Raw genomic sequence first — 27,714 nt, 5'->3', positions numbered from 1 at the left:
TGAGTTAACCCCAAAATCACTCAGCCCATTCCTTGACAGTTCCTAAAGACATCTTGCTATCCAAAACTTTCTCTTCCTGTCCTCGGGCACTTTACTTTCTGCATATAAACAAACTTGACTTTCTTCTTGGTCTCTTGAGCCCCCTCTGTCCATGGGTCTCTCTTGCTTTGACGTCAAAGCCAAGCCAAGGTTGGAAGATGGCTTCCTCTATTCACTTTCTCAACCACCATTCACTACTCAAGCCCTCCTCCTGTGACTTCTGTCTTCCCCACACCACGGAGACTGGTCTTATCAAAGTCATCAGTCATTTCCAAGCCTACTGAGTATTTTTTCATCTTTTTTTAATGGTTCCTTTAAAAAAATATGTATCTCTGGCTGCACGCAGGCTTTCTCTAGTTGCAACAAGACGGGGGCTCCTCTCCAGTTGTAGTATGAGCCCTTCTCATTGCAGTGGCTTCTCAAGTCGTGGAACACAGGCTTAGCTGCCCCGTGGCACGTGGAATCTTCCCGGACCGCATCCTCTGCACTGGCAGGTAGATTCCTAACGAATGGACCACCAGGGAAGTCCAGTATTTTTTTTTCACTTTATTCTTCATGGCTCTTTATGACTTTTAAAACTGTTTTCCTTCTTGAAACTGCTGCTCCCCCGGCTTTGTGGTACGAGATTCTAGTCTTCCTCTTCTTTTCCTGGATGCTACTGGCTGCTCGAGGGGCTCCTCATCCATTATGCCTGATGATAATAACCAGTTTTGGGTTTTTTTTTTAACTTTTATTGGAGGGTAGTTGATTTACAATGTTGTGTTAGTTTCAGGTATACATCATAGTGATTAAGTTATATATATTTCCATTTTTATTCAGATTCTATTCCAATATAGGGTAACAACTTTTACAGAGACCTCAATATATGAAGGTAGTTTTCTAACTACTTTCACAACAAACCTTTAACAAGTATGAATATCCCCCCTCTCCTTTTACACACAAGGAAAGAGGAGCTTAGAAGGGCTAAGCAATCTGCCTAGAGGGTCATGCTAATAATAAGTGGGCACTGTTTTTGTTCTTGTTTAGTCACTGAGTCATGTCCTATTCTTTGCGACCCCATGGCCTGTAGCCTGCTAGGCTCCTCTGTCCACGGATTTCCCAGGTGAGAATACTGGAGTGGGCTGCCATTTCCTAGCCTTATTCAAACCCAGGCAGCCTAGCCCCAGAGCCCCTCTTATCACTACCTGAAGGTTTGTATTCTCCGTAACCCTTACCTTCATTTTAACATTTCAATGATTTTTTTTACCCCTCATTCTGTAGGTTCTCCAAGATATGTCTAATTCACTCCCATTCTTTTAATAATTACTTACCTATATATTGGAGAAGGAAGTGGCAACCCACTCCAGTATTCTTGCCTGGAGAATTCCACGACAGAGGAGCCTAGCAAGCTGTGTATGGGGTCATAAAGAGTCGGACATGACTGAATCGACTTAGCATGCACATATATTGATGACTCCTAGGTTGCTGCAGGATCTCCAAGAAGCACACACTCAGATGGAATTAGATGTGCAATAAATCTGTTGGAAGAAATGCCTGTAAGGGATAAAGGAGAGAGGGAGAGTCCTGGGCCTTTGTGCTGATGGACTGAAGTCCATTGAAATGAAAGAACAAGAAGGAAAGAGGTTGGGTAGGAAGAGCCTCAGCTCCCAATACAGCCCCAAGGAAGCCTGTGTTAGAGAAGCCTGCAGGCCATGGCCAGGCTTGGTCACTGGTGGCTGGGAGCAGCCCCAGGAGAGTGGTGGGTGTGAACACTGTCCCGCCTGAAGGTGAAGGGGCGGAGGACAGTCCGCCAGCCTAGGTTCCCATTCTCTTGATGGGAAATCTGAGCAGTACAGATTTCCAGATCATTGCCAAGCCCCAGTCCCCAATTTCTGTCCTATTCTTGTTTCTTTTTGTTTTTATTTTATTTTTGGCTGCACCATGCAGCATGTGGGATCTTAGTTCCCAGACCAGGGATCAAACCTGTGACCCCTGCATGGAAAGTGTGGAGTCTTAACCTCTGGACTGCCAGAGAAGTCCCCTAACCTGTCTTTGAACTCCAGTCTTATCTCCACCTGCTTGTCTTCTGTGTCCATCCTTCCCCCTACGGAACCACAAACTGAGCATATCCAACACTGAACTCCTTTGAGGGCCTCATCCTTTTCATAGTCTCTACACCCCCTTCTTCAGTGTGGTCCTACCATCCATTCATCATCCAAGTCACCCCCTTCCTTTCCCTCACGTCTCCATGTACAACCAGTAACCAAGTTCTGTGCATTTTAGGTCCGAAATTTCTGTTAAGTTGGTGGGTCAGTTACTGCTGCCTTTGTTTAGACCTTCAACCCTCTCTGTTATAAGAACTTTATGTCTCCCTGGTCTCATTGCCACCATCTTCCCATGACGCTGCCGACAGAGCAAGCTGCCTCCACGGGGAAAGGAGAGGGTGGGACGAATCGAGAGAGTAGCATGGAAACAAAAACATGACCATGTGTAAAGTATGTAGCCATGAGAATGTGCCGTGTGATGCAGGGAGCTCCATGCAGTACTCTGTGACAACCTAGAGGGGTGTGATGGGGTAGGAGATGGGAAGGGGGTTCATGAGGCAGGGGACCTGTGGCTGATTCATGCTGATGTATGGCAGAAACCAGCACAACACTGCAAAGCAGTTTTCCTCCAATAAAAAATTAAAAGAGAAAAACTGACCTCATGACCTGATCATCTCCACGTGACATAGTGCAGTTTAAAGCTGAGCTCTGAGTGCTACAAGAGTTCAGACAGGTGAAGATGGGCCTCTGTCGGAAACGCAAGGAAGCCTTTCTAGACGAAGTCACCTGAAAAAAAAAAATCACAGAGTAGATGACCAGTCCCTGGTTTTGTTTTTTTTGGTATTTATTTATTTAGCTGTGTCAGGGCTTAGCTGTGGTGCCCAGGGCTTAGTTGTGCACGTGTGCAGGCTTAGTTGCCCCGGGGCATGTGGGATATTTCTTCCCTGACCAGGGATTGAACCCACGTCCTCCATACTGCAAGGCGGATTCTCAACCACTCGACCACCAAGGAAGTCCTCACCAGTCCCTGTTTAACTAGATAATTATTCACTCAGTCATGGCTGCTCATGGCCAAGAAGAGTTTAGTGGGAAAGAAGTTTCAAGCTGCTATGAAAACAGTGACTTGTTGAAGACAAAGAAGGAACTCTTCATCTTCCCTGAAATATGAGGATCTTTAGGTCTGGGATTTCTGTCTTTCAAGTACAGTTGACATTGACACGTATCTGTTGGCTGGCCTTCAAGTTCAGCCACGGCCTTTGCCCTGGTGCCCCCTGACCTCGCCTCACACCTCCCATCTCCTTTTAACTTGAGAGGCAGAGGCATTCTCACTTCTCTTCAGGGAGGGATTGTTTCTTGTCTCTTCAAAGAGAAACTTGAGAAGGCCAACAGTGTGGGCTTCTCCTGCAGGTACAGTGAATTCTAGATGAGTCTGAGAAACAGCAGAGTCGATTTCAGTTTTCAAGGATATCAAAGAACTTTAGGAAAGCACCCAAATTTGGGGTATTTTGAGTTCAATTTCTGGACATGTCAATAGAGATGACTACAAAATGCTGTGAAGGACAGTAGATATTTTGCTCAGTAAACTGACTTGTGAAAGTTTAATCAGCTAATTTATCCTTCCCCCACCTCAGCCCATCCAGGATGTAGAAACGAACACTTCCCTTCTTTCAAAAAGAAATTTACTCCGCATGCTCTGTGAGACAATGTAAGAGAAACTATAGTAGATCAGATAAACTGATCCACAAGAAGATGCTGTCAGCTACAAATGATACCAAATATCAACCTTTTAATTGTGATACCTAAACATGATTTCCCTAGAAGATATCATTTTACTTATTTTTAAAAATTATTTATTTATATATTTGGCTGAAATATATATATTATATATATTTGGCTAAAATATATTTATATATTTAGTTGTGCATGTGAACTCTTAGCTGCAGCATGTGGGATCCAGTTCCCCCGAGCAGGAACCAAACCCAGGCTCCCTGCATTGGGAGTGGGGAGTCTTAGCCACTGGACAACCAGGGAAGTCCCCAAGGATGTCATTTTAGTAACAGTTTTATACTTGCTTTGTATGAATGTTTACTTTCTAAAGGAAATGATCCCATTGCCATCCTTTTGCCTGTAGGAGAGGAGGCATAGTAGGAGAAAGACAACTTAAGGAAAAGGTTGTGAAAATGGATTCAATGGTTTGGGCAGATGATTGATTGCCTCTGCAGAGGCAGCCCTGAGGGCTACAAAAGCCCTTCCTCAATTTAAGACTTTCCCCGTTTCCCTCCTGATTGTTGAAATCTGATCTTTGTTTCATGGTCATACATCAGTAGCTTGACAACTTTAATTTGTTGATTGTAGCAGGTAAAAGCTCTATGCCAGGGTTGCCTCTTTTTGCCGGGCTTCGTCTTCGCGTGTTAAGGTGGAAAGAACAAGAGCTGGGAAAGGATCCCCAGAGAGCTCAGACCACAGAGAGGAGAGGAGACGCAACTGCCTCCTTTGGGGGCCACTCCTCATCCTTTGGGGTACTGGGTTAACCCTAGTACAAAAGGGCACTTTCCCAGTTAAACCAAACTCTCGGTTTTCTATTGGATTGGCCGAAAAGTTCATCTGGGCTTTTCCATAAGACGTTACAGGAACACCTGAACAGAGTTTTCTGTCAATTTAACATGATCCTGGGTGTCAAGATCAGTTGTGAAATGTGTGTCACAAACATATTACTAATAATAAAGTGGTAGAGTTTTCTTAGTAGCAATGGATACTATTGTTCAAGAAATATGAGTGGATTAAGGGTTATCCTTTAAAAAATGTCTTCCTCACTGAGGTCCATTCTAACGCATTTTCCTGGGGGAGAAGCTGAGGGAGGGAGTTACTAATGAGTTACTAATGAGTCACAGGGATCACTCTACAGAAGCCCCAGTGGTTCGTGCCCAAGGACCTCCTTTGCGTTGGGCGCCATGACTAGATGAGGTTGAGAAATACTGGTCCCAGAACCATCTCTCAGAAAGACCTCTGGGCCTCTAAGTTGGTGCATGACTGTGCTTGCATGTAAATCTTTCTCCCCTCTTCCTTCTCACCGTACAGTTCAACCCCAGGTACTAACACAGCACAGTGTTTGGTTGGCTCTTACATGTCACATGGGCTTCCTCTGAAACCTTCGGTCGAGTTGTCGTGGACCAAGATGCTGCCTCCAACTTGTCCAGCTCTGCCATCACAGCATGCATCTACGGAGGAATGGGTAAACAGACTCCATCACCCACCCATCCTTTAAAAATCCACCAGCCTTGGGTACATGGCACACCAAGAAAATTGGCCGTGTTTTTCTTTTTTTCAAGTCATCGGCATTTAAAGCCCACCTCTGCCGTTTAATTTCTGTGTGACCTTGGAAACTTTCTTAACCTCTCCAAGGCTCAGTTTTTCTCACCTGGAAAACGGGAATACAGTAGGGTTGTTGTAAGTATTAAGTTGAGATGATGCTATTTGGAGGAAAAACTTCCTCTTCCAACTTGAGTTCAGCTTGTCAGGAGAAAACACAAAGCTTACTTACATCCAGGGGAGGTTTTAAATGAAATGACTCCCAGAGCAGGGAGAGATAGAGGTGTATATACGAACTACATGGGAGAGGGAGGGAAGAGAAAGAGGTTCTGTGGAAGAACAAAGGGAAAGCCTGACAGTTTCAGATAAAGTTTGTTAAGCAGTTACTCATCCCAGTGATAATGATTAGACTCCTTTCCGGCTGTAAGTCTCCTGGACAGGGAATTGATGACAGCTGGAGTTTTCAAGAGTGCTGGCTAAGTCACCAGAAGAAACTTAGGGAAGGTTACTTTCTGTGGCTGCCATTTGTTCAGGTGTTTTTAGCTTAGAATAATCTTTACGCTATTGAGGTGCATGTTGGATTCCTTCATTGAAAGACACAGGGTGCTATCTAGGTGTTGTAAAGGAGAGGTGAATCTTTCAGAGTTCAGAGCCATTAACCAAAAGGAACATCATCACCCTTGGGGGTCAATGGCTCGCTTCTGGGCACTGAGGAGGAGGTACCATAGAAATCCTAACTGCGAAGGCAGCAATGAAAAGAAGTGTTCTGCTTCTCTCAGGGGGAGAAAGAAGTCCCCCTTCTCCACCCCTAGAACACAAACACAGACGACGGGTTCCTGCCCCCACATGGGAAGAGCCTCTTCTTTGATCCTGAGCACAAGAGAACTCAAGCGGAATAAAAATCATTTTCCTTCTGGAGTTTTTGCTCCTGGCATCCTTTGTTGTTGTTCAGTCGCTCGGTCGTATCCAACTCTTCGCCACTCCATGGACTGCAGCTCTCCAGGCCTCCCTGTCCTTCATCTCCGGGAGCTTGCTTAAACTCATGTCCATGGAGTCAGTGATGCCATCCAACCATCTCGCCCTCTGGCATCCCTTCTCCTCCTGCCTTCGAGCTTTCCCAGCATCAGGCTCTTTTCTGATAATTCGGCTCTTTGCATCAGGGGGCCAAAGTACTGGAGCTTCAGTTTCAGCATCAGTTCTTCCAATGAACACCCAGGACTAATCTCCTTTAGGATGGACTGGTTGGATCTCCTTACAGTCCAAGGGACTCTCAAGAGTCTTCTCCAACTCCACAGTTCAAAAGCATCAGTTCCTTGGCGCTCAGCCTTCTTTATGGTCCAACTCTCACATCCATACATGACTACTGGAAGAACCATAGATTTGACTAGATGGACCTTTGTTGGCAAAGTAACATCTCTGTTTTTTAATATGCTGTCTAGGTTTGTCACAGCTTTTCTTCCAAGGAACGTCTTTTAATTTCATGGCTGTAGTCACCAACCACAGTGATTTTGGAGGCCAAGAAAATAAAGTCTGTCACTGTTTCCATTGCTTCCCCATCTATTTGTCATGAAGTGATGGAACTGGATGCCATGATCTTAGTTTTTTGAATGTTGAGTTTTAAGCCGGCAATTTCACTCTCCTCTTTCACCTTCATCAAGAGGCTCTTTAGTTCCTCTTTGCTTTCTGTCCTAAGGGTGGCATCATCTGCATATCTGAGGTTGTTGATATTTCTCCTGGCAATCTTGATTCCAGCTTGTGCTTCATTCAGCCTGGCGTTTTGCATGATGTATTCTGCATATATGTTAAATAAGCAGGGTGACAATATACAGCTTTGACATACTCCTTTCCCAATTGAGGGCTTCCCTTGTGGCTCAGCTGGTTAAAAAAGTCTGCCTACAATGTGGGAGACCTGGGTTCGATCCCTGGGTTGGGAAGATCCTCTGGAGAAGGGAAAGGCTACCCACTCCAATATTCTGGCCTGGAGAATTCCATGGATTGTACAGTCCATGGGTCACAAAGAGTCAGACACAACTGAGTGACTTTCACTCACTCTCACTCACTCACTTTCCCAGTTTTGAAGCTGGTGTCTGGGAGATGGTCAAAATGAGGCAAGGGATGTGAGAGAGGGCTTACAGAGTCAAGGCAGAAAATTACAATCACTTAATGAGGACCAGGGGCTTCCCTGGTGGCTCAGATGATAGAGAATCTGCCTGCAATTGAGGAGATACAGGTTCAATCCCTGGGTAGGGAAGATCCCCTGGAGGAGGGAATGGCAACCCACTCCAGTATTCCTGCCTGGAGAATCCCCATGGACAGAGGAGCCTGACGGGCTACAGTCCATGGGGTCACAAAGAGTCAGACACCACTGAGTGACTAAACAACAGCAGTGAGGAACAGATGAAAATCTACATCCAGGTGTGTGTATTTTTAAGTCCAAGGACACAGGCTGCGTCAAAGTAAATAGCTTTGTATAAAGGTGTGATTTAGTCTCAAGGTATTTTAGGCCCTGATAAGAAAAATCTTTAAAAATAAGAGATAAATCTCTACTTGGCTTGTTAGAGAAAAGAATAGTGGAATACTTCATATTGCATAGATTTTTATGATTTTTAATTCCATTTTTTTTGGGGGGGGGATCTAATTCCATTCTATTTGTGGTACATGTAACTCTAGGAGTGAAAACTGTTTAGAAAATTTTATGTAATACATAATTGCATTGAAGATGGCTATACCAAAAGAGACTGATTCCCAGTGAGAAATATTCTTTAATTTTACTATTAACTTTATTAAGGATTTATTAATTGCATGTAGTACAAAGGAGACTGCTCCAAGCCTACGAATGTTATTCTTATATAATTGTGCAAATTATACAAATGATTTATGCAAAATAATTCAAAATGGCTAAATTTGAAAGTTTAATTTGGCATATATGACCAATATTTTCTTCAGTAAGGTATATTCTCCCCTCCCCCAGGCCAAGTGGTAATTAAATAAGAAATAAGGGGAGTAAGGTACATTGGAGGTTAGAAAATGAAGTTTAGTTTTCATTTTATTTATTTATTTACTAATTTTTTTAAATTTTTGGCCATGCCCTGTGGCATGTGGGATCTTACTGCCCCAGCCAGGGCACCCAGAGCAGCCCAAAATAAAAATAAATAAAACAAATAAGAAATAAACAAATACATAACATTTTTTTTAAATCTGAATTTTCAAAATTATTGAAAACCATAATCTGTTTTCTATATCCATTCATTGGGTCATTCAGTGACTGTTCCATTATGTTTCACTATGGTCTTGTGGTAAAGGACACAATGAAACAGAATATCCAGCAGTGACTTCATTCTTCAGCATTTGGCAAGAACTTTACACACACTACTTGAGGCCCACAAGAGTTCGCTGAAATGAGTACTATCATTCCCATTTACCAATGACAAACCTTAGGCTCAAAATGATTGTCCAAATATCTATAACCTGACTCCAAGTCCAGGGTTCTTTCCACCAAAACATGAACTGTATCTTACCCTTGTACCTTGCCTTTAGATTTCAAGTCTGGAAGAGGAGGTATCCATACATTTAAAAGGAAAAAAACAAACAAGATTTAGACAGCAATGCAATACAAGGATTTGGAAAATATTACGGGATAGTAACTGCTTAAATGCCTAATGTGCAAGGCAAAAAGCAAGGATCACTCAGGAGAAACGTATCACTCTTGATGGAGAAAGCAGAGTGTATGTTTATTACAAGTGGAAAATAATCTTTACCACACAAGGACTAACAGCCTGTATGTGGAATCTGATGTAATCATATAAAAACTATTGTTAACTTCAAACAAGCAAAAAATGCATAAATCATATCCATGTTTCTTATCAGATCTGTGGTACCTACTTTTGGCACCTGTAAATAATTCTAAGTGTGAAAAGCTTTGATAAACCAACTTCATTTGAAAAGCAAAAATGTATAGTTGGTGAGACTATCAGAAGAAAAAGATTTAGAGTAATCTCAATTTGCCCCAATATCAACTGAAGTGAAGGAAATGGGTCAACAACAGATACTTATCTTTACTAAACCACAGAATTCATGATATGTACTCAGGCCCTTTAAAACTCTCTGCTTCAGTAGTCAGTATCCACTAGATGTGACTATTTGATATTTAATTCATTATAAATTAAATTTAAATTTAAAATTCAGTTTCTCAGTTGCAGTAACCACCTCTGACATACTCAATAGCCATATATGGTGACTGGCTGCCATATTGGACAGTGCAAACATAGGACATGTTCATCTTTGCAGAGAGGTCTGCTGAACACGGCTGCTCTAGACTCTGGCAAAGGATAGATTTCAATGAGGATGTAAAATTATTTTTTAAAAGAAAAAAGGGGAAAATAAGGAGTAATTATTATACTTTTGCCTTGTTTTATATAGTGGTAGCATTAGAGATGTTGTATTCATTCATTTTTGAACAAATATTTGCACTTTGTTAGGCATTGTGTAATTGTACCATTTCAGTTCTGCTAGGGATTAGCAGTTGTTTCTCCCAGAACCTAGCACCTAGAGTTGGGCAGGAAAATAGTCCTACTCGATAATCATTTATTGCTGGAACAGTGCAGACCTTCAAACTCCTTCCTTTGTTCTTGTACAGGTCAGGAGTGAGAAGAGCAACTCCAGTGCTGAAGATAAGGCAAATTCTTAATTACCTACCCAGTATCTCTTCCCTTCTTCCTTGTGCACAGAATTCCAGTTTTATTCCAGTCATGTCCCCAGTCAGGGTGATGGATCAAGACTTTTTTTGTGGAGGTTGTGCACTGCACAAAGGTGTCAGGCCAAAAAGTTGAGTGATGGCTGAAAAATAAGTCTTTTTTAAAGTTTAATAAATGTTTTATTAGCCTACTGGCTGTCCTGCCTGAGGCGGTCAGTCTTTCAATTTTTTCAGTCTATCAGCTCTCTTGCTGATATTTTATTGCATATTCAGTGTACAGTGCTACCTTCATCCCATTTTCATTTTTCCCCCCATCTTTGATGCCTTAAAATACTCATTGTGCCTAATCCAAGTCTTGGGTCACTTTTCCCCCTCTTCCTCTTTTAATAGACTCTTCTTTCCTGTCTCTCAACAGAAATAACTTATTTTCCTCATTATATACAATAACTGCCTATTGAAAAAATTAAACTCTATATAAAAGTATAAAGGAGAAAGCAAAATACCTGAAATCTCACTTCTGGGATAACATTAACATTTTGGTGACTTTTTTTCATGTTTGTATATACAAGGGATTTTCTGGATCATTTTGTCTGCTTCCTCCAGTCTTTTCCCCACATGATAAATTAAGAACCATCTCATTAGAGCCCACTACAAATTTAGTTGTCAGACTTTGCCTGGAGGCTTACACTGCTTGGCAATGTTTTAAAATCTGTCGCATTTCCTTTCTACTACATTGGGTTAATGGACATCTTCCCAGTTCTCCTCAAGCTCTACCCACTTGGCCACAAAGAGTGAGTCCCTCCTCAACTCCCCTTCACTTCAGCAGACTTCTGTCATGGCCCATGCGTCAAAAAAAAAAAAAAAAAAAAAGATGAAGAGGGGCAAAGAGAAAGGAGGTAAGTCATGGTTACTTTGGGATGGACAGTTGGCACGCTTGGGAAACAGAAGCTGGGAAGGCAAAACGTAACAGACCAGGAAGGCATGTTCACCAGGAAAGGCCAAGTCCAGATGCAAGAGCCAAAAAGCAAGATTGCAGTGGAAGCCAAAGAAGAGCCGTAGAGATTAGTCACCTGAGTGTGGCTCCTGTTTTTGTTTTTAATTATTTATTTTTGGCTGCGCCGGGTCTTCATTGTTGCAAATGGGCTTTCTCTAGTTGTGGCGAGTGGGGGCTACTCTCTAGGTGCGGTGCACAAGCTTCTCATTGCAGTGGCTTCTCTTGTTACAGAGCACAGGCTCCAGGAGCACAGGCTTAGTTGTTCTTTGGCACGTGGGATCTTCCCAGACCGAGGATCAAACCCAGGTCTCCTGTGTCGGCAGCCAGATGACTCCTGTTAACAGGGCGTTATGACAACCAACTCCAGGTGCTAAAGTAGCTTGAGGTGTCATGTGGCTCCTGACAGGTTGGAGTTCTGGCCCCCAAAGAACCAACCCCTCATGCACCCTTGGCCATTTGGTCCACTCACTCCACTTGCCCGACTGTGAACCTTGGAAGCAGCTTGTGCCCGCATGAAGGTTAAGCCAGTGCCAGTTTATGTACGATGGCTTGTCTACGGAACTTCTCTTCCAGGCCGGAGTTGACCAGGGTCCTGCTCTGTCCTGGTGAGTTGTTCCCTTGAAGCATTCTTCCTGATATTCCTAAAACCCTTGCCAAGCTCTGGCGAAAGATATTACGTGTATTACCAGAAGCCATGTTCTAAGATGGGAACACATCCTATGTTTTGATGCTGTTGTGTAGAAAAGAGAGGGGAATAAAGCCTTTCAGTGTCCTGGCAAGATTGAAAGGCTGCTGGGATGGATATAGAGGGGAGAGTTGGGGAGAGGATCTGAGGTTCTAGCAGCTTCTTATGTGGACTTTAAAGCAACTGACTCGTTTTTCAGCTGCATGTTCATTGTCAAAGCCCAAGGTGCTGTGATTCCAGTTCCTAGGCATTTCAGAGATATTATGGCATGTCAGGTCACTTCTAGACTTCCTTCACTGCTGGTGTCAGGTGCAGTTTTCATGAATTTCCTGAGTCAGTTATGGCTCATCCACCGGCTTAACGGTTTTCAAAATGTTGATGTTTATCTTCGTGGACATATGCCTATCTTTTAAGTTTATTTATTTTTAAACTTTTACTGTCAGTTTTGGGGTTGGGGAAAGTGATTGAAGTAAAATGCCCTTAACTCATCATCTTAAACCAGAAGTTAGTATGAGAGTTTGCCAAGGAGAGCAATATTGTAAAAACATTATTTTAAGGAAGCTCAGATCGTCTGTAAAATGCAGGACAAAATAGATGGGCAGAAACTTAAGTCATGGAGTTAGGAGGGCCCCACAAAAATCCCAAAGGGAGAAAGTTGAAGGTCTAAAATGTGGTTGTGGCAAGGAGAATGAAAAGAAAGAGCAAAACCTTTGAAAAAAGAGAAAGGAATTTGTTGACCAACTGACTACAAGAAATAAAGATGAGTCCATGTACTTGGGAGAGGATGACTGAAAGAATCATGTAATTTATGAGAAGGAATAAGGAAGAAGAAGCATGGAAGAAGTCTGAGGGGCAGTTTCTGGCTTCTGTTTTTATAATAGTCTAAGTGTTCGGACCGCGCAGAAGCGTGGCCGTGAGGAGCTATCCCTCGCCCAAGGTCAGGGGTAGCAACCGAGAGCGCCAGGCTGAGACAGCGCAGGAGCCGCGGCCGAGAGAAGCTTCCCCACCTGGGAGGTCAGAGGCCCCGCCCGAGAGGAGCTACCCCACCTCCAAGGAGCAGCTGCTGCGCGCGCAGGAGGGCCGAAAGGGAGGGGCGGCCGTGAGGAGACACCCCTCCTCCAAGGTAAGGAGCAGCAGCTGCGCTTTGCTGGAGCAGCCTAAAAAGATACCCCACGTCCAAGGTAAGAGAAACCCAAGTAAGACGGTAGGTGTTGTGAGAGGGCATCAGAGGGCAGACACACTGAAACCATAATCACAGAAAACTAGCCAATCTGATCACAGGACCAACCACAGTCTTGTCTAACTCAATGTAACTAAGCCATTACGTGTGGGGCCACCCAAGACGGTCGGGTCATGGTGGAGAGGTCTGACAGAATGTGGTCCACTGGAGAAGGGAATGGCAAACCACTTCAGTATTCTTGCCTTGAGAACCCCATGAACAGTATGAGAAGGCAAAATGATAGGATACTGAAAGAGGAACTCCCCAGGTCGGTAGGTGCCCAATATGCTACTGGAGATCAGTGGAGAAATAACTCCAGAAAGAATGAAGGGATGGAGCCAAAGCAAAAACAATAGCCAGTTGTGGATGGGACTGGTGATAGAAGAAAGGTCTGATGCTGTAAAGAGCAATATTGCATAGGAACCTGGAATGTTAGGTCCATGAATCAAGGCAAATTGGAAGTGGTCAAACAGGAGATGGCAAGAGTGAATGTTGACATTCTAGGAATCAGCGAACTAAAATGGACTGGAATGGGTGAATTTAACTCAGATGACCTTTATATCTACTACTGTGGGCAGGAATCCCTTAGAAGAAATGGAGTAGCCATCATAGTCAACAAAAGAGTCCAAAATGCAGTACTTGGATGCAATCTCAAAAATGACAGAATGATCTCTGTTCGTTTCCAAGGCAAACCCTTCAATATCACGGTAATCCAAGCCTAGGCCCCAACTAGTAACGCTGAAGAAGCTGAAGTTGAACGGTTCTATGAAGACCTACAAGACCTTTTAGAACTAACACCCAAAAAAGATGTCCTTTTCATTATAGAGGACTGGAATGCAAAAGTAGGAAGTCAAGAAACACCTGGAGTAACAGGCAAATTTGGCCTTGGAGTATGGAATGAAGAAGGGCAAAGGCTAATGGAGTTTTGCCAAGAGAACACACTGGTCATAGCAAACACCCTCTTCCAACAACACAACAGAAGACTCTACACATGGACATCACCAGATGGTCAACACCGAAATCAGATTGATTATATTCTTTGCAGCCAAAGATGGAGAAGCTCTATACAGTCAGCAAAAACAAGACCGGGAGCTGACTGTGGCTCAGATCATGAACTCCTTATTGCCAAATTCAGACTTAAACTGAAGAAAGTGGGGATAACCACTAGACCATTCAGGTATGACCTAAATCAAATCCCTTATACAGTGGAAGTGAGAAATAGATTTAAGGGACTAGATCTGATAGACAGAGAGCCTGATGAACTATGAATGGAGGTTCATGACATTGTACAGGAGACAGGGATCAAGACCATCCCCATGGAAAAGAAATGCAAAAAGGCAAAATGGTTGTCTGAGGAGGCCTTACAAATAGCTGTGAAAAGAAGAGGAGCTAAAAGCAAAGGAGAAAAGGAAAAATATTCCCATTTGAATACAGAGTTCCAAAGAATAGCCAGGAGAGATAAGAAAGCCTTCCTCAGTGATCAATGCAAAGAAATAGAGGAAAACTACAGAATGGGAAAGACTAGAGATCTCTTCAAGAAAATTAGAGATACCAAGGGAACATTTCATGCAAAAATGGGCTCAATAAAGGACAGAAATGGTATGGACCTAACAGAAGCAGAAGATATTAAGAAGAGGTGGCAAGAATACACAGAAGAACTATACAAAAAAGATCTTCATGACCCAGATAATCACAATGGTGTGATCACTCATCTAGAGCCAGACATCCTGGAATGTGAAGTCAAGTGAGCCTTAGAAAGCATCACTACGAACAAAGCTAGTGGATGTGATGGAATTCCAGTTGAGCTATTTCAAATCCTGAAAGATAATGCTGTGAAAGTGCTGCACTCAATATGCCAGCAAATTTAGAAAACTCAGCAGTGGCCACAGGACTGGAAAAGGTCATTTTTCATTCTAATCCCTAAGAAAGGCAATCCCAAAGAATGCTCAAAATACCACACAATTGCACTCATCTCACACGCTAGTAAAGTAATGCTCAAAATTCTCCAAGCAAGGCTTCAGCAATACGTGAACTGAGAACTTCCAGATGTTCAAGCTGGTTTTAGAAAATGCAGAGGAACCAGAGATCAAATTGCCAATATCTGCTGGATCGTTGAAAAAGCAAGAGACTTCCAGAAAAACATCTATTTCTGCTTTATTGACTACGCCAAAGACTTCAACTGTGTGGATTACAATAAACTGTGGAAAATTCTGAAGGAGATGGGAATACCAGACCACCTGACCTGCCTCTTGAGAAAACTGTATGTAGGTCAGGAAGCAACAGTTAGAACTGGACATGGAACAACAGACTGGTTCCAAACAGGAAAAGGAGTACGTCAAGGCTGTATATTGTCACCCTCCTTATTTAACTTATATGCAGAGTACATCATGAGAAATGCTGGGCTGGGGGAAGCACAAGCTGGAATCAAGATTGCCAGGAGAAATATCAACAACCTCAGATATGCAGATGACACCACCCTTATGGCAGAAAGTGAAGAGGAACTAAAAAGCCTCTTGATGAAAGTGAAAGAGGAGAGTGAAAAAGTTGGCTTAAAGCTTAACATTCAGAAAACTAAGATCATGGCATCTGGTCCCATCACCTCATGGGAAATAGATGGGGAGATAGTGGAAACAGTGTCAGACTTAATTTTTTTGGACTCCAAAATCACTGCAGATGGTGACTGCAGCCATGAAATTAGACGCTTACTCCTTGGAAGGAAAGTTATGACCAACCTAGAGAGAATATTAAAAAGCAGAGACATTACTTTGCCAACAAAGGTCCATGGTTTTTCCAGTGGTCATGTATGGATGTGAGAGTTGGACTGTGAAGAAAGCTGAGCGCTGAAAAATTGATGCTTTTGAACTATGGTGTTGGAGAAGACTCTTGAGAGTCCCTTGGACTGCAAGGAGATCCAACTAGTCTATCCTAAAGGAGATCAGTCCTGGGTGTTCATTGGAAGGACAGATGCAGAAGCTGAAACTCCAATACTTTGGCCACCTCATGCGAAGAGTTGACTCATTGGAAAAGACCCTGATGGTGGGAGGGATTGGGGCCAGGAGGAGAAGGGGACGACAGAGGATGAGATGGCTGGATGGCATCACCGACTCGATGGCCATAAATTTGAGTAAACTCTGGGAGTTTGTGATGGACAGGGAGGCCTGGCATGCTGTTATTCATGGGGTCACAAAGAGTCGGACACAACTGAGTGACTGAACTGAACTGAAGTGTTGAGAGTGAGGAGAAAATGTGTTTTCTCAGAGCAACTAAAATGTAACAGAAATTCTGCCAAAAATCATCAAACTTGTTAAATTAATTAGTTAATTTATTTGGTGCTGTGCTGGGTCTTTGTTCCTGTGTGCAGGGTTTCTCTAGTTGTGGCCAGAGGAGGCTACTCTCTAGAAGTTGTGGCACATGGACTTAGTTGTCCGGAATCTTCCCAGATCAGGGATCAAACCTGTACTGCCTGAATTAGCATTCAAATTCTTAACCACTGGACCACCAGGAAAGTCCTTAAATTATAGATTGTTTAAAGATATTTCGAATAGATATTCAAGAACTTCTAAATGTAACATTGGAAGCGAATGACCTCAGATGTTCAGGAGGTGATGTACTCTCTCTCTCCATTGGAAGGTCACATCTTTTTAGGAAAAGGGTTTTATTTTCTGGAGGGAGTAAATCAGAGGGGTTCTGATTTGGGAGTTACTAGGCATAGTTTCCCTGGGGAAGGAAATGGCAACCCACTCCAGTATTCTTGCCTGGAGAATCCCATGGAGACTGGCAGGCTACAGTCTATGGGGTCTCAAGAGTCGGACACGAGTGAGCAACTAAGCACACACAGGCATAGTTTAAGTTTGGAGGTACTACAAAGTTATTTTAGGGGAATAAGAAAAATTCTGCAGCCTTCTTATCCCACTGGTAGCCAGGCTATCTTTTTTTTTTTTTTCCATTTGTTATTATTAGTTGGAGGCTAAATACTTTACAATATTGTAGTGGTTTTTGTCATACATTGACATGAATCAGCCATGGATTTACATGTATTCCCCATCCCGATCCCCCCTCCCACCTCCCTCTCCACCCAATTCCTCTGGGTCTTCCCAGTGCACCAGCCCTGAGCACTTGTCTCATGCATCCAGCCTGGGCTGGTGATCTGTTTCACCCTGGATAATATACATGTTTCGATGCTGTTCTCTCAAAACATCCCACCCTCGCCTTCTCCCACAGAGTCCAAAATTCTGTTCTGTACATCTGTGTCTCTTTTTCTGTTTTGCATATAGGGTTATCATTACCATCTTTCTAAATTCCATATATATGTGTTAGTATACTGTATTGGTCTTCATCTTTCTGGCTTACTTCATTCTGTATAATGGGCTCCAGTTTCATCCATCTCATTAGAACTGATTCAAATGAATTGTTTTTAATGGCTGAGTAATATTCCATGGTGTATATGTACCACAGCTTCCTTATCCATTCGTCTGCTGATGGGCATCTAGGTTGCTTCCATGTCCTGGCTATTATAAACAGTGCTGCGATGAACATTGGGGTGCACGTGTCTCTTTCAGATCTGGTTTCCTCAGTGTGTATGCCCAGAAGTGGGATTGCTGGGTCATATGGCAGTTCTATTTCCAGTTTTTTAAGAAATCTCCACACTGTTCTCCATAGCGGCTGTACTAGTTTGCATTCCCACCAACAGTGTTAAGAGGGTTCCCTTTTCTCCACACCCTCTCCAGCATTTATTGCTTGTAGACTTTTGGATAGCAGCCATCCTGACTGGCGTGTAATGGTACCTCATTGTGTTTTTGATTTGCATTTCTCTGATAATGAGTGATGTTGAGCATCTTCTCATGTGTTTGTTAGCCATCTGTATGTCTTCTTTGGAGAAATGTCTGTTTAGTTCTTTGGCCCATTTTTTGATTGGGTCATTTATTTTTCTGGAATTGAGCTTCAGGAGTTGCTTGTATATTTTTGAGATTAATCCTTTGTTGCTTCATTTGCTATTATTTTCTCCCAATCTGAGGGCTGTCTTTTCACCTTGCTTATAGTTTCCTTTGTTGTGCAAAAGCTTTTAAGCTTAATTAGGTCCCATTTGTTTAGTTTTGCTTTTATTTCCAATATTCTGGGAGGCGGGTCATAGAGGATCCTGCTGTGATTTATGTCGGAGAGTGTTTTTCCTATGTTCTCCTCTAGGAGTTTTATAGTTTCTGGTCTTACATTTAGATCTTTAATCCATTTTGAGTTTATTTTTGTGTATGGTGTTAGAAAGTGTTCTAGTTTCATTCTTTTACAAGTGGTTGACCAGTTTTCCCAGCACCACTTGTTAAAGAGGTTGTCTTTTTTCCATTGTATATTCTTGCCTCCTTTGTCAAAGATAAGGTGTCCATAGGTTCGTGGATTTATCTCTGGGCTTTCTATTCTGTGTCATTGATCTATGTTTCTGTCTTTGGGCCAGTACCATACTGTCTTGATGACTGTGGCTTTGTAGTATAGTCTGAAGTCAGGCAGGTTGATTCCTCTAGTTCCATTCTTCTTTCTCAAGATTACTTTCGCTATTTGAGGTTTTTTGTATTTCCATACAAATTGTGAAATTATTTGTTCTAGTTCTGTGAAAAATACCATTGGTAGCTTGATAGGGATTGCATTGAATCTATAGATTGCTTTGGGTAGTATAGCCATTTTGACAATATTGATTCTTCCAATCCATGAACATGGTATATTTCTCCATCTGTTTGTGTCCTCTTTGATTTCTTTCATCAGTGTTTTATAGTTTTCTATGTATAGGTCTTTTGTTTCTTTAGGTAGATATACTCCTAAGTATTTTATTCTTTTTGTTGCAATGGTGAATGGTATTGTTTCCTTAATTTCTCTTTCTGTTTTCTCATTGCTAGTGTATAGGAATGCAAGGGATTTCGGGGTGTTAATTTTATATCCTGCAACTTTCCTATATTCGTTGATTAGCTCTAGTAATTTTCTGGTGGAGTCTTTAGGGTTTTCTATGTAGAGGATCATGTCATCTGCGAACAGCAAGAGTTTCACTTCTTCTTTTCCGATCTGGATTCTTTTTACTTCTTTTTCTGCTCTGATTGCTGTGGCCAAAACTTCCAAAACTATGTTGAATAGTAGTGGTGAGAGTGTGCACCCTTGTCTTGTTCCTGATTTCAGGGGAAATGCTTTCAATTTTTCACCATTGAGGGTAATGCTTGCTGTGGGTTTGTCATATATAGCTTTTATTATGTTGAGGTATGTCCCTTCTATTCCTGCTTTCTGGAGAGTTTTAATCATAAATGGATGCTGAATTTTGTCAAAGGCTTTTTCTGCATCTATTGAGATAATCATATGGTTTTTATCTTTCAATTTGTTAATGTGGTGTATTACATTGATTGACTTGTGGATATTAAAGAATCCTTGCATTCCTGGGATAAAGCCCACTTGGTCATGATGTATGATTTTTTTAATATGTTGTTGGATTCTGTTTGTTAGAATTTTGTTAAGGATTTTTGCATCTATGTTCATCAGTAATATTGGCCTGTAGTTTTCTTTTTTTGTGGCTTCTTTGTCTGGTTTTGGAATTAGGGTGATGGTGGCCTCATGGAATGAGTTTGGAAGTTTACCTTCTTCTGCAATTTTCTGGAGGAGTTTGAGTAAGATAGGTGTTAGCTCTTCTCTAAATTTTTGGTAGAATTCAGCTGTGAAGCCATCTGGTCCTGGGCTTTTGTTTCCTGGAAGATTTCTGATCACAGTTTCGATTTCCTTGCTTGTGATGGGTCTGTTAGATCTTCTATTTCTTTCTGGTTCAGTTTTGGAAAGTTATACTTTTCTAAGAATTTATCCATTTCTTCCAAGTTGTCCATTTTATTGGCATAGAGCTGCTGGTCATAGTCTCTTATGATCCTTTGTATTTCAGTGTTGTCTGTTGTGATCTCTCCATTTTCATTTCTAAGTTTGTTAATTTGGTTCTTCTCCCTTTGTTTCTTAATGAGTCTTGCTAACGGTTTGTTAATTTTGTTTATTTTTTCAAAAAACCAGCTTTCAGCTTTGGTGATTTTTGCTATGGTCTCTTTAGTTTCTTTTGCATTTATTTCTGCCCTAATTTTTAAGATTTCTTTCCTTCTACTAACCCTGGGGTTCTTCATTTCTTCCTTCTCTAGTTTCTTTAGGTGTAGTGTTAGGTTATTTATTTGACTTTTTTCTTGTTTCTTGAGGTAAGCCTGTAATGCTATGACCCTTCCCCTTAGCACTGCTTTTACAGTGTCCCATAGGTTTTGGGTTGTTGTGTTTTCATTTTCATTCGTTTCTATGCATATTTTGATTTCTTTTTCGATTTCTTCTATGATTTGTTGGTTATTCAGAAGCGTGTTATTTAGCCTCCAATTTTTTTCCTGTAATTGAGATCTAATCTTACTGCACTGCGGTCAGAAAAGATGACTGGAATGATTTCAATTTTTTTGAATTTACCAAGGCTAGATTTATGGCCCAAGATGTGATCTATTCTGGAGAAGGTTCCGTGTGCACTTGAGAAAAAGGTGAAGTTGATTGTTTTGGGGTGAAATGTCCTATAGATATCAATTAGATCTAGCTGGTCCATTGTGTCATTTAAAGTTTGTGTTTCCTTGTTAATTTTCTGTTTAGTTGATCTATCCATAGTTGTGAGTGGGGTATTAAAGTCTCCCACTATTATTGTGTTACTATTAATTTCCTCTTTCATACGCGTTAGCATTTGCCTTACATATTGTGGTGCTCCTATGTTGGGTGCCTATATATTTATAATTGTTATATCTTCTTCTTGGATTGATCCTTTGATCATTATGTAGTGTCTTTCTTTGTCTCTTTTCACAGCCTTTATTTTAAAGTCTATTTTATCTGATATGAGTATTGCAACTCCTGCTTTCTTTTGACTCCGTTTGCGTGAAATATTTTTTCCAGCCCTTCACTTTTAGTCTATATGTGTCCCTTGCTTTGAGGTGGGTCTCTTGTAGACAGCATATATAGGGGTCTTGTTTTTGTATCCATTCAGCCAGTCTTTGTCTTTTGGTTGGGGCATTCAACCCATTTACATTTAAGGTAATTATTGATAGGTATGGTCTCGTTGCCATTTACTTTGTTGTTTTGGATTTGCATTTATACAACCTTTCTGTGTTTCCTGTCTAGAGAAGATCCTTTAGCATTTGTTGAAGAGCTGGTTTGGTGGTGCTGAATTCTCTCAGCTTTTGCTTGTCTGTAAAGCTTTTGAATTCTCCTTCATATCTGAATGAGATCCTTGCTGGGTACAGTAATCTAGGTTGTAGGTTATTCTCTTTCATTACTTGAAGTATGTCCTGCCATTCCCTTCTGGCCTGGAGGGTTTCTATTGATAGATCAGCTGTTATCCTTATGGGAATCCCTTCGTGTGTTATTTGTTGTTTTTCCCTTGCTGCTTTTAATATTTGTTCTTTGTGTTTGATCTTTGTTAATTTGATTAATATGTGTCATGGGGTGTTTCGCCTAGGGTTTATCCTGTTTGGGACTCTCTGGGTTTCTTGGACTTGGGTGGCTATTTCCTTCCCCATTTTAGGGAAGTTTTCAGCTATTATCTTCTCAAGTATTTTCTCATGGCCTTTCTTTTTGTCTTCTTCTTCTGGGACTCCTATGATTCGAATGTTGGGGTGTTTCATATTGTCCCAGAAGTCCCTGAGGTTGTCCTCATTTCTTTTGATTCTTTTTTCCTCTGTGCTTCATTTATTTCCACCATTTTATCTTCTATCTCACTTATCCTATCTTCTGTCTCCGTTATTCTACTCTTGGTTCCCTCCAGAGTGGTTTGGATCTCATTTATTGCATTATTCATTTTTAATTGACTCTTTTTTATTTCTTCTAGGTCCTTATTAAACATTTCTTGCATCTTCTCAATCTTTGTCTGCAGGCTATTTTTCTGTAACTCCATTTTGTTTTCAAGATTTTGGATCATTTTTATTATCATTATTCTAAATTCTTTTTCAGGTAGATTCCCTATCTCCTCTTCTTTTGTTTGACTTGGTGGACATTTTTCATGTTCCTTTACCTGTTGGGTATTTCTCTGCCATTTCATCTTGTTTAGACTGCTGTGTCTGGAGTGGGCTTTCTATATTCTGGTGGTCTGTGGTTCCTTTTTAATGTGGAGGTTTCACCCAGTGGGTGGGGTTGGACGATTGGCTTGTCAAGGTTTCCTGGTTAGGGAAGCTTGCGTTGGTGCTCTGGTGCGTGGAAATGGATTTCTTCTCTCTGGAGTGCAATGGAGTGTCCAGTAATGAGTTTTGAGAGGGGTCTATGTGTTAGGTGTGACTTTGGGCCGCCTGTATGTTGACGCTCGGGACTATGTTCCTGTGTTGCTGGAGAATTTGCATGGTATGTCTTGCTCTGGAACTTATTGGTTCTTTGGTGGTGGTTGGTTTCAGTGTAGGCATGGAGGCTTTTGGATGGTCTCTTATTACTTAATGTTCCGTGTAGTCAGGAGTTTTCTGGTGTTCACAGGTTTTGGGCTTAAGTCTCCTGCCTTTGGATTTCAGTTTTATTCTTCCAGTAGTCTCAAGACTTCTCCAACTATACAGCACTGATAATAAAACTTCTAGGTTAATGGTGAAAAGATTCTCCACCGTGAGGGACACCCAGGGAGGTTCACAGAGTTACATGAAGAAGAGGAGAGGGAGGAAGGAGATAGAGATGAGCAGGAGGAGGAAAAGGGGGACTCAAGAGGAGAGACAGAGATCTACGCAGTTCTTTGTTCCCAAAGTGTTCTCCGTAGCCCAGACACCCACAGAGATTCACAGAATTGGATTGGGAAGAGAAGGGGAAGGGAGGAAATAGAGGTGTTCTGAGGTAGAAAACGGAGAGTCAAAAGTGGGAGAGAGTAATCAACACACTCCTGAGTAAAAATGGGTACTGAATATTGGATTCTTAAATGTCCAAAATTGATATCAAATACTGAAAAACAAAGATTAAAAATCTAGAGTAGAGGTTAGACTCTTAAAATACAATATTAAAAACAAAAACACAAAAAATTTTAGAAGTATATATGAAGTTCAGTTTTAAAAATATGGCTTCTCCTTTTTTTTTTTGCAAGGTTCTAGTGAAATGAAAATGAAAATTAAGGAGTAATAGAGGAGTAATAGAGGACTTTAAAAGAAAATAAGAGAAAAAAAATAAAACAGGAAAACAATTTTTTTTCCTAATTAAAAAAAATAGTAAAAATATATGAAAATGAAAGTTAAGGAGTAATGGGGGAGTAATAGGGAATTTTAAAAGAAAATAAAAGAGAAAAAATAAAAAAAAGAAAAGAAAAGAAAAACAATTTTTTTTAATTAAAAAAATAAAAGTAAAAATATATCTAGGAATTTCTCTGGAGCTGTTGCAGTTAGTGTGGGTTCGGTTCAGTTTCAGATATCTCCTCATTCCAGTTTACACTTCTCGATATCTATAGGCCCCTTCCGTTGTAGTCGGTGTTACCTACAGGGATTTTAATCTGTTGCACCGGTCACTTCTGAAGCGGTTCCCTTTGTTTATTTGGCTTCTGTTTGCCGGTCTCTTCAGTGTCTAATTCCCGCCCTGACACAGGCGGGCGGAGGTGGTCTCTTGTTCACGTTCGCTGGTTCAGTCGCGCTGCGGGGAGGGAGGGGCGCTGCAGGAAGATATCGCTGTGTGTGGGGAGCACTCACCGTGTTCTGGCCACACTGGGTTTGCCCCGCTCACGGGTGTGTGCTGTCCCCGTCTACACTGCTCAGGCTCCCGGCTGCTCTATATGGAGTGGGCCCTGTGTTGCATGCGGTTCTAGTTTTCAGGTACTCCACGAAAGCGCAGATTCGGTTAGGCCTGAGTTTTGTGCCTTCCCTGCCCGAGCAGCTCAGTCAGCCAGGAGCTTGACAGGTGCCCTCTCCCCGGGTGCGGTGCGCCTTCTCCCCTCCACGGTCCCAGCCTTAGTTTCCGTGTGCTGGTCAGGTGCGTGCGGCTTGTGTCTATTCTCGGCAGCTGCCCTCTAGCCGCGACCCTCCCGGCGGATGTCGACCATCCAGAATCTCAGGAAGTCTTTGGTTAGAAACTGGGAGCCTGTTTGCAGTGTGGTAGGGGGTGCCGTCTCTGGGGCCGAGTTTGCCCCTTTCCCCTCCCCCCTGCCTCCTGCCTCTGGCGGTGATGGGCCAGTCTGCTAGCTCTTCTCTGGAATTGCTCAGTCCCTTTGTTCTGCGAATGGCCGGCAGTGTGTTCGGCCGGTTAATTTTCTCTCTCTCTCTTGCTATCCCACAGTTTAAGTTGCTATCTCATGTTAGCTCCCTCCGATTGCCCTCAGGGCATTCAGGCCCGTTCTTATCCTAAGCAATGCCGCCCACTCCTCTCTGTTCCGCCCCCCACTTGCTGGTGGGGGATGCGGGCGTCTGGGGTACTTTTCTGCTGGGAGTTGCTTTTAGGCATGTAATCTGTGAGTTTTATTTATTTTTCCTCCCAGTTAGGTTGCCCTCCGAGATTCGAAAACTTCCCCCAGACCCACCCGTGTGAGGGTTTCCTGGTGTTTGGAAACTTCCTCTGTTATGACTCCCTTTCCAGGACGGGTCTCCGTCCCTAGTTCTTTTGTCTCTCTTTTTATCTTTTATATTTTGTCCTACTTTCTTTCAAAGATGATGGGCTGCTTTTCTGGGCGCCTGATGTCTTCTGCTAGCGGTCAGAAGTTGTTTTGTGAAGTTTGCTCAGCATTCAAATGTTCTTTCAATGAATTTGTAGGGGAGAAAGTGGTCTCCCCATCCTATTCCTATGCCATCTTGGCTCCTCCCCGCCCCCCAGGCTATCTTTTTTAGGCAAGAGACCACAAGAGGCTTTTTAAAGAAATCTGGGGACCTCCCTGGTGGTCTAGTGGCTTAAGACTCCCTGCTCATTGCAGGGGTCCTGGGTTTGATCCCTGGTCAGGGAACTAGATCCCCTATGCCACAATGAAGACTGCAGATCAAGAAGGCTGTGACTAAGACCCAGTGCAGCAAAATAAATTAAAAAAAATTTTTTTTAAATAAATCTGACTAAGCCAAGAGGAAAAGTCTAAATATACAGACAACAGGGGCTCCCTGTGCCAGTCAAGCATCTCCAGGGAAACACAGAATCAATAGGATATAGGTATATTTGCATTAAGAGATTTATTTATTTTTATTAAGAGATTATTATTTATTTTTATTATTTATTTATTTTTTATTATTTATAGTATATTTATTAAGAGATTTCTTAATAAATTGACTCATGAAATTATGGGGACCAAAAAATCCAACATCTATAGGGCAGGTCAACAGGCTAGAAAATAAGGCAGGATTTCTTTGTTACAATCTTGAAGGAGAATCACTTTTCTTGGGAAACCTGTTTTTTTGCTCTTAAGGGCTTCAACTGATTGGATGAGGTCCATCCACATGATTGAGAGTAATCTCCGTTAAAGTCAAATGAGATGACTTTAAAGTCAACTGTGAGATGTTACTCACACCTACAAAATATCTTCACATCATGTCTAGAATAGTGCTTGATCAAACAACTGGGCACTATACGCTAGGCAAATTGACACATGAAACAGTCCTCACATTCCCTGAAGCAACTTTCCATCCAGATGGGCCCAACACCAAAGCCCACCATTGACAAGGCCCACTTATGGAAGAGGCCTCTTAGTCACCCTTTCTAAATGTCCCATGCTAAAGAAAGAACAGTCAACCAAGAATCAGTAGACATCTGAGCAAAGTCATTTGTGGAAATAAAAACAAGTCAGGCAGAAGGAAAAAATTTAGAAACTATCATGAATATATTTGGGGAAGATAACAGAAGACAAGTCAATCATGAAACAAGAAAGAAGCTACTGGAGAAAAAAATGACTTCAGAGATCAAAAAGAAGCTCTTAGAAATTACAAAAATTATAACATAAATGAAAAACTTGGTAAGAGGTTTATAAGATAAAGATAAGGAAATCTCCAAGAAAGTAAAACAAAATGACAAAAAGATGGAAAACAGATAAGGGAAAGAGAGAGATCAGTTTGGGGGAACTGATACCTAAATGAGGTTTTCAGAGAGAACAGAGAAAATGGAGGAGGGGAAAATATCAAAGAAACAATTCAAAAAAGTTTCCAAGCATTAAAGGTCATGAGTTTCCAGATTGAAAAGGTTTACCCAGTTCTGCTCAGGGGTTAAATCTATATCTACATAAAGCTACCTCATCATGAAATTGAAGAAAACAGGGAGTAAAGCCTGGGTGAGAAGGAGGGCTAGATTACATACACATGATCAAAAATCAGGCTGACTTCAGACTTCTCAACAGCATCAGCAGAGAGCAATGGAACAATGCCTTCAAAACTCTAACAGAAAAATAATATTTTTCTGGTATTAAAGAATAACCTGGCATTCTTTTCCCAACCAAACCTAGCAAACTAAAGGGTGCAAGGACGATATTTCCAGAAATGAGAGTTCTCCAAAAATTCACTTCCCAACCATTTTTTCTCAGCAAAGAGTGAAGGATATATTCCTCCTAAATAAAGGAGTAAATAAAGAGGAGGAAATAAAATTCAGGAATCAAGGAATGTAAGGAAAGAGAGAGGGGAAAAGAATACTCAGGGACATGGTGAGGGGAGATCTCAGAACACAGAGGGAGTAGTCAGTCCAAACTGAATAAGATCAAAAGGTCTGGGAGAAATGGCTCCAAGAATAAGAAGTTAATTGGCGGGACTTCCCTGGTGGTTCAGTGTTTAAGAATCTGCCTTCCAGTACAGGGGATACAGGTTTGATCTCTGGTCTGGAAACTAAGGTCCCACATATGTGTGTGTGCGCTTGGTCGTGTCCAACTCTTTGCAACCATGGGGCAACTAAGCCCTCACTCAGCAGTGACTGAGCCTTAGCACTCTGGAGCCTGTGCTCTATAACACAAGCCCACTTGACACAGTGAAGACCCAGCATGGCAAAAATTTTTTTAAAAAATTAAAAAAAAAAGAAATTGATTGGGCACTTGGCGTGTTTGAACATATTAAAAGGAGAGTTACACCTCTTGGAACAATTTGGAGACAGAAAACTAAGCAATAAAATAAAAAACAAACCAAGAAATTATCAAATCCAGGAAAACCAAAAGGTTGTTGAAGAAAGTAAAAGTAATCATGTCACTGAGAACTACTCGGTTCAATTATAAACAGTATTTACCTAGTTAAAATAATGTAAATATTAAACATTGTTTAACCAAATGACATATTTGTTTAGAGGATTTATATTTGCAGTGCAGGCCAAGAAGTGGGGAAAGAGCTAACCCCTTATCTTGTATAATAAATAGAAACACAGATAATAAGCAATACTGGAAAATCAAGTAATGGTATTTATTTCCATAGCATCCCAATAAGGTTATTTAAAGATTTAAAGATAAATACATTAAAAAAAAAAACAACAGAAAGTTAAAAGGCTTGTCTCTGGGAGGAAAAAATTAATGGTGGAAACAAGGAAAAGATTATTGTTTTTCATAATAAGCTTTGTAGAACAGTTTGATCCTTGTCCTACACACACAATTTTAACAAAAACAAAAACTTAGGAAAAAATTTTCCAGAATAGCATAAAACCCAAACTCCTGGCTATGGAGTCAGAATCCTGGATTCCCCTTACTAGTTTTGCCACTCACCAGCTATGTAACCTTGGGCAAGTTTTCTAAGTTCTCCAAATTCTGTGAAAAGGGGATGGTAATAGTTCTCACGGGCTTCCCAGGTGGCTCTGTAGTAAAGAATCCACCTGCCAAGCAGGAGTTCGATCCGTGGGTCAGGAAGA

At 41.6% G+C, this 27,714-nt stretch overlaps 1 long non-coding RNA gene across 2 annotated transcripts; it reads right to left on the bottom strand.

Moving 5' to 3' along the window:
- Window positions 1-738: 738 nt before the first annotated feature.
- LOC122686861 lies at window positions 739-27,714 on the bottom strand. Of its 2 annotated transcripts, none has more exons than XR_006338929.1 (4): window positions 27,572-27,714; window positions 5,188-5,281; window positions 2,722-2,849; window positions 739-1,572 (listed from the first exon to the last, which is right to left on the bottom strand). It is a non-coding gene; the product is annotated as an uncharacterized LOC122686861 (long non-coding RNA). The 2 variants fall into 2 exon arrangements; XR_006338930.1 differs by lacking the exon at window positions 27,572-27,714 and adding an exon at window positions 10,068-11,180.

This window comes from Cervus elaphus, chromosome 30 (assembly GCF_910594005.1).
Source record: "Cervus elaphus chromosome 30, mCerEla1.1, whole genome shotgun sequence".
Taxonomy (NCBI): domain Eukaryota; kingdom Metazoa; phylum Chordata; class Mammalia; order Artiodactyla; family Cervidae; genus Cervus; species Cervus elaphus.
This window is presented reverse-complemented; position numbering and strand designations above follow the sequence as displayed.